Here is an 8,207-nt window from a genome sequence, read left to right as displayed (position 1 = left end):
TATTTTATTTCTACCCCGAAGTAGTCTCAGGATATCCGGTTTGAAGGGTGGGGCAGTCGCTATTTCAATTTAACTGAAACTTTAACTTTGTGTTTCAAAGTGGGTCACGGTATTCATGTTAGCTTTTTTTTTTATTGCTTAGATGGGTGGACGAGCTCACAGTCCACCTGGTGTTAAGTGGTTACTGGAGCCCATAGACATCCACAACGTAAATGGGCCACCCACCTTGAGGTATAAGTTCTAGGGTCTCAGTATAGTTACAACGGCTGCCCCGCCCTTCAAACCGAAACGCGTTACTGCTTCACGGCAGAAATAGGCAGGGCGGTGGTACCCACCCGCGCGGACTCACAAGAGGTCCTACCACCAGTAAAGTTGCTTCTAGAGCAACTTAACAAAAAGTGGACAATGATACAACAATGATAACATTTTTGATACTGTGTACGTGGCCTAATTACGTAACTAAGTTAAAAAACAATAAAATTAAACCCACAGAATTTCGGCAACAATTCCCTTTTTGAGAAACAATATTTGTTTTTATAAATTGCATTATTTAATACATATTATTATATAAGCTTATGTTCTTTCATTACTTCATTACATGATGTTTATTAACAACATTTATTTTACGTAAATACCTCCTTGATGGTTCACATTAAAAACTTCGAAGCTTAAATACTAATGAAATACAAGGAAATATTTTTCTCATAATACATATTTACTTCCGTAAAACGAGTTGTTTCTGTGTTCATTTCATTAGGGAATATAAAATGTTCTACGCTAACAAGAAAATTCTTGTCATCTTATTACGAAGTGAGTTAGGTGCGGCCCTAATTAAGCAAGGAAAATAATTATTAAGGTGACACAGAAACACCTTTATGTAACATAGCTTTAATTTAACCCTTTGAGCGCGACCGTCGATACGTCGACTCTCTATAAATACGTATAACTGACTGCGTGCCATCCCTACAACGCTTTTATAGTCCAGACTACATCCCTAGATTTATCGAGTACATTCTGGGCAAGTCGAGTAGCTTCGAGATCTGTTTCTGCCATGTGACAATATATGGAATTGTATTATACTTCTTGATTTTATTAGTATCTTTGATATTCGTTCGGCTATTTGGCGATAGGTGGCGTTTACTCTTACCGGCGCAACATAGGTGTTCTTAAAGCGAATTCTACAAGTGAAGGGTCAACTATGCCTACTTCTGCCGCGAAGATGGTATGCGTTAAGGTTTGAAACATGCATTCGCGTTTCATTTACATTCATGTTTCAAGGTATTTAAGTTATGCTATCCGAAAACTTCGATAAGCACTTTACATCATTTAGGCCGTGATCTCGTTCACGTAAATAATAAATAAATAATAAAAACCTAATCACTAGTTCTTCCAACACGGTTGGTCACCGTGGAAGAATACGATCCAAAACCTCCCATTGAAGTCATCAATAGAGGCAAAAAATAAACCCTAGATAAATATAAACTAAGGAATAATGGGCATCACTGGAGGAGGCCTTCACCCAAATGGGGTTCCGGTAGATTAAATAACTACATAATATTAAGTAAACATAACTATATAATATTAAGTAAACATACTAATTATATTAAGAAAGTGATAAAAAGTATATAAAAAATTATATAATATTAAAATCAAAATATTAAAAAAAAAAAAATTTTACACATAGATAGATTTTAAGATATGTAAATTTACCAGAAATAAAAAGGCTTTATTATTATTATTATTAATCACTAGTTAACACCCATCTAAGTCGAAACTAAAGAATGAGATTTTCTACGAATTATTGTCGAATACAAGATAAACCGCTGTGTATTACAAATTTAGTATATTTCGTTAAATGTATCCCAGATTAAGGTGACAGGTGCAAACTGCAAACGTTGCTATTTCGGTGTCCTATTATCGACGCGAATAATATTGAGGATATGTATTTTTTTAATTAAAATATTAAATGCGTACATGAAATGACAGCTATAGAAAAAAAATCGTGAAAAGTATTTGAAAATAGTAGAAGTAGCAAGGCCCGAGTGGGCTTTTTTTTTTTTTTTTTTTTGTCAGGAGGAAATCGCCGGACTTCCGCCCTTCACTGGGGATGGAGGGCGGGGCATGTCGGAGTCGAACCGACTAAAACCTCCTGTCTCTCAACAACCAACGTCCAAACCTCGCATGAGACAAAACTCATGAAAAGGCAAAGGGGGGAAAGTGAAGCGTTTAGTGCGGAGCACATCTCTCTCATCACCCTCCCCCTCGGGACGCCGGACTGGCGGTCGTCGGCGCCACGACCACCAGCCCTCTCGGTCGGCAGGCTATCCGAAGCCCGCCTAGATGGCGCCGGTTAGAATGGTCTATCCTACGGAATACCCCGCTGGGTCAGAACCAGCGTGGGTTGAGGATAGCCGGCCTTCCATCACCCGGATGCTCATGCATAAAACGCGTGCAGAGCAGCTTGCACGTCGTCTTCTTAGGCCCCCTTCGCCGGTCCCCAGGCCGACATGTGAGGGGACCCGAAACACTTAGAGGGCCAGGGCTTGGGCGATATCCGCCTCCCTGGCCCCCGTTCGACGGCGGCGGGCCTGTGCGTCTCTCACGCGCCCCGCCGCCTCCTTCTGCGAGATGGTGCACTCGCAGAAGTCGAGCATCGCCTTCCACGACTCGTCGTCACCGAGCATCGATGCCACAACACTCGGCAACGACAAGTCGTTTCCTATTTTTGCAACGAGGACACGGCGCCACCCCTCCCATACGGGGCAGGCGACGAGCGTGTGCTCCGCCGTGTCCAAGTCGCAACCACAATGAGGCCCGAGTGGGCTAGGCATTATTATTATTCACTAAAATTGGCTAAAAATACAATAAATTTTTCGGGAATCAGTTATTACGCACTGTTCAGTTTCACACTATAGTAAAATTATTGTGATTTATGTGATGTAACTATACTGAGACCTTAGAACTGTTATCTCAAGGAGGGTGGCGCATTTACGTTGTAGATGTCTATGGGCTTTAGTAACCACTTAACACTAGGTGGCCTTTTTTTTTTTTATGATTGAAAGTTTACTGGTGGCCCGAAGGCCTTTCCAGTTTCACCAGGACAGGTGGGCGAGCAAAGGCTCAGCCAAGAGGGGCGGGATTTGCTAACAACTGCCCGAGCGCCTCCGAAGGAGACCTAACAACTCAAGAGCAATTGTTTCGCGAATGAATCTACTACCGGATCGGAATCGCGACCCGCTGAGAAGATCCGGCGAGAAACTCAGCGGGCTGATGCATGGGTTAGGTTGCACGTCGACCTCTTTGTCGAGTTCGACGAGTACGGTTACCGGGGTCCCTAAGCCTGCCCCTAGTATTAGAGCTGAAGGCATCTAATGCAACGGTTATTGGATCTGATGGATCCGTAAGGACGTGTCTAGGGCGTCGACGGTGACTGGCTCCTGCACGATCAGGATTCGGGGAGTAGTCAGCGGCGGCAACGATAAGGCGATTATCATGACGCATAGCCTTATCGAAGTATCGTTCCGACGCTGACTTCATGTATTTCCGAATTGATTCGAGGCCCAGGTCGTCGTGTAGGTCAACGTTCCTCACGAACCACGGAGCCCCGACAGCTAACCTACAAAAGCGGGATTGTAGGGATTGGAGGGTGTCTATGTGTGTGCGGGCCGCGTGAGCGAACACCACACTCGCGTAAGTCATGACGGGTCTTATGCAAGTTTTGTAAAGTGTCACCTTGTTCCGAAGGGACATTTTACTCCGCTTACAGATCATGGGGTAGAGTCTACCGAGAATAAACGCGGCACGGTCACGGACTGATTTTATATGCGGGCGGAATGTCATCGATGCATCCAGGGTAACGCCCAGGTACTTGACCTTCCTAGCCCAGGGTATGAGTTGTCTAAAGAGAGTAATCGGGGGTGTAAGATTCCTCCTCCTAATCCGGGAGGAAATCCGTGTGGAGCTTCCCCTCTGAAATAGCACCGCAGTACTTTTCGCTGGGTTGATGTCTATGCGCCATTTTCGGAACCACTGTCCTAGGGCTAGGGCTGCGCTCTGAAGCTTCTTCGCGATTAGGGACTTATTTCTACTAGAATAGTAAACAGTCGGCGAATAAAGCTAAATGGGTCGGCGGCGACCGGGGAATATCGTTGGCGAATAAGCTAAATAGGAGGGGTGAGAGGACAGAGCCTTGCGGGACTCCAGCTGTGAGAGGTCGTGGGGAGGAGCGGGTTCCCTCGACTCGATATCGAAAAGAGCGGTTCGACAAGAAGTCCCTCCCGTATGATGAGCACGAGACTATCCGGCACGCCCATGTTGAATAGTTTGAAAATCAAACCATTGTGCTAGACTTTGTCGAACGCTTTTGCGACGTCGAAGAAGAGAGCTCCCGTGTATAACGGTTTTGGTCGATTAAGCCCCACAAGAATGTGCTCCGTGAGGCGGTGCACCTGTTGAACGCATGAGTGATTTATACGGAATCCGAATTGTTCATCGATGAGAATGCCCTTGGATGAGACGAAGTCTCTGAGGCGTTTGTAGAGCAGACGCTCATACAGTTTGCCTAGAGACATGAGGAGGCTAATCGGGCGGTAGCTCGTCGGATGATTTTTTGGTTTACCGGGTTTATGAATGCCGATAACGTCGGCTTCTTTCCACACCGCGGGAAAGATACAGTTCGCCATAGCGGCATTGAAAATAGATGCCAACATCACGATGAGTTGGACGGGTAGAAGTTTAATAACGCGGTTAGATATACCGTCGGAACCGGGAGCATTGCGAGGACGTAGGTCTTTGATCAAGTCTTTAACTTCCATCGGGGTGACGGGTGGTAACGCATCCGAGGGTGGCAAGGAGGCTCTGCGTTCTACCTCACTGTCTACTAATTCTAAATGAACAGGGTCCATGGATTGAGTGCTGGGCGTGCACTGGGTTTGCAGTGTATCGGCCAGCAGCTCTGCTTTTTCATCATCATCGAACGCCGCGAGTTGGCCTGAGGGGCCTACGAGGGGGGGCATAGTTACTACCGTATCTGATTTGAGAGTACGAGCTAAGCGGTAGTAAGACCTTTGGGAGGGCGCGAGTCTTTCTAAGAAATCAGACCATCTGGCATCTCGGACTTCGGCGATGCGAGACTTTACGTCGCGTTGTAGGGCACGCATTCGAGTACGATTATCCACGGTAGGATACCTATCGTAGGCGCGGATCGAGGCGTTCTTAGCTCTAAGGAGTTCCCTAATATCGTCGGGCAATTTGAAGCGGTGAAGGAAGTCCTCCGCTACAACTTGCTTCGATGACCTATCTAATGTCGAGGTGATGTGTGACGTTAAGATGTCTATGGCTTCTGCGGTATCCTGAGGAGACGGGGTAGAGTCCAGGCTAAACGGGAGCGAATGGTGGATCAGATTCAGCCAGGCTGATGCCCAGCGTGTGCCAATCCACCACAGTCCTCGTGACGGGAACGGAATCGGGAGCGCGACCGAGCTTCATAACGACGGGACTAGGTGGGCTGTGAGCTCGTCCAACCATCTAAGCAAAAAAACTTCAGAGGTGTCAAGGGACACCCGGATGGAACGAAGTTCCTTTCGATTAATTAGTGAAGGAATTGTAATTTTTTTTTTAAGTTATAATAATAAATTACGGCATTATGAAGAAAAAAAAACAATACTATGAACTAAATTACTATTGTTGAAACGCTATCTCGAGAAACTGTACTCATTACGCGGACCAATCGGATACGAGCAATGTCACGCGATAAGCTCCTACACGTTGATTGGTCAGAATGACGGATCTAAAAAGTGTCGTGACAACTTTTCGTAAGAATTTTTTCCGTCTAGCCCCTTTTCACAACGCGCGATAAGGAACTTCGTTCCAATAAAAAATAAAAAGATTTTTGGAAATGAGTACGACAACGAAGTCCAGTCGTGTGGGTACGGTGCTATCGCTTGATGCATAATTTAGATACTCATCAATTACAAATCAAAAAGGCACGAATGCGAGCTATTAAACAATTTATTTTACGTATTATATTATGACGCATTGGGTAATTAATAGCAATGCACATTCGTCTGTTACAGCGCGCTGTTGGCCCAAATCAAAATATTTGTTTGTATTTGTATGCGGTATTTACATATTTGTTCGTCAAACACCAACTTCGTTGCTGTCTTATCTTATGTTTTTCTTTACTGGTTAAATATATATTTACTAGACATTATGTCGGAGTAAAGAGTCGCATGTCATTATTGTCTGAAAAATATCTTTCGAGTACGATTAGTAGGTACTGGTGTAACACGATTTAATCGACTATTCACTACTTCTTACTGGTGGTAGGACCACTTGTGAGTCCGCACGGGTAGGTACCACCCTGCCTATTTCTGCCGTGAAGCAGTAATGCGTTTCGGTTTGAAGGGTGGGGCAAGGTTGAGACCTTAGAACTTATATCTCAAGGTGGGTGGCGTATTTAAGCTATAGATGTCTATGGGCTCCAGTGACCACTTAACACCAGGTGGGCTGTGAGCTCGTTCACCCATCTAAGCAATAAAATAAAATAAAAAGAATTGTTCCCCAATAATCATAATGAGGCACGAAAAGACTGTCCGACTAAGGAAATTGACTTTACCATGTTTTGACATCCTCTTACAACAGTATATAAATTAGTCGGCTTAGCTTGAATGAAGACTACTTTGAAATTATCCATATTCTAATTGCTTTCTTTACTTCTACGAACAGGCAAAGTGTTTTCGTTGAGTTTCCGTGATTTTATGCTTGACTACTAAGCCACGGTACACTGATATATCTTGTAATATAGTTTTCGATTTACAAAATGTTATTGATAAATTTAAAAAAATATATAAAACCCTATACGTTGCCATAGCATTGTTTTTATTATTGATTTCTTTCTTAGTAATTAACTATAAAAAGAATGTTCAATATGAAAAAGAAATTAAATACGCACTACAAGAAACTATTACGTTGTGTTACATAATTTGATCAAAATCAAAAAAAATACAGAAATAATAACATAATCTCCATCTTCTTCCCGCAAGTCTTATAAATAGCGAGTGCAAGCAGGACGTAAACAAAATGAAACCCAACAGTAATCTATAAATGTGGCATCGAGTGTAAAACCTAAAGCCAAACTTAAGCCATAATGGGGCGACGTTTTGGGACTTAAATGTGCTTTATCCGCGAATTTAACCTTAAATGACAATAACAATTAGGGGGATAAAGGTTTAATTACTTTCACGAACTTACGTAATGTACGGTTTGTTTAAGTTTACTTGGGATCTTTTGGAGCCGTGTCCTTTGTTTGTAATTAGAATTTATATTTATTTACGAATACACTTTCGTAATAATTTTCGGTTATTAAAAAACAAGCGATCAGACGGTTTCATGAATTTATGTTTATTTGTCTGAAAACTTTCAACGATAATTATATTAATTTTTCCCAAAAAGATTTGGATTTTTTAAAAGCAACATTATCCGCTGGAAATTTCTCGTCTGTGGATTCAACTTAGCAATTTTCATATTAGATGCCATCTCTTTTTTTACAAGTACCTACAGTTAAGACGTTAATCGTCAATTCTCCTAAGAGCAAAAGATAAATACACCATATCGACGCTTGAAAGGCAAACGTGACTAAGCGACAATGCGTGAACTTTACAGTAGACTAATTTAAAGTTGAAATACCTGAAAACAAAATTTATTTTAACAAATCTAGCTGTAGTAGAATCTACCTAGTAGTTGTAGGATTGTAATGATTTTAAGACCTAGAAATATATATTTTTGCGCAGAGAATATGATTATTGCCTATCATTTATGTACAAAGCAGTAATTGTCGCTTAGTCACGTTTGCCTTTCAAGCGTCGATATTATTTAAGTTAAGGAATTAATAATTAAACACAATGTTAAAACGACTTATTTCAACCCCTTGTCTATTTAGCGAAGTGCTGTAAGCGCTATGTCACGATTTATTGATTTTATCATAGTTTTCTTATGAACGGTAGGTTAATTTAAACAACAACATTGCTTCGTCTAAGTCAAAAAAAAAAGTGACAGTTCTGGCCAAAATGTCGAACGATATTTTCCGTGTATAACAAACCTTAGAATAGTACGCTGTTGCATATTTTAATGCGCAGCGGAATGCGACGAAGCGCGAAATGGAAATCTTTCTGGAACGCAATAGCCCGCCTTAGTGTAAAGCGATATTG

The sequence above is a fragment of the Bombyx mori genome, chromosome 8 (genome assembly GCF_030269925.1).
Source record: "Bombyx mori chromosome 8, ASM3026992v2".
Taxonomy (NCBI): Eukaryota; Metazoa; Arthropoda; class Insecta; order Lepidoptera; family Bombycidae; genus Bombyx; species Bombyx mori.
This window is presented reverse-complemented; position numbering follows the sequence as displayed.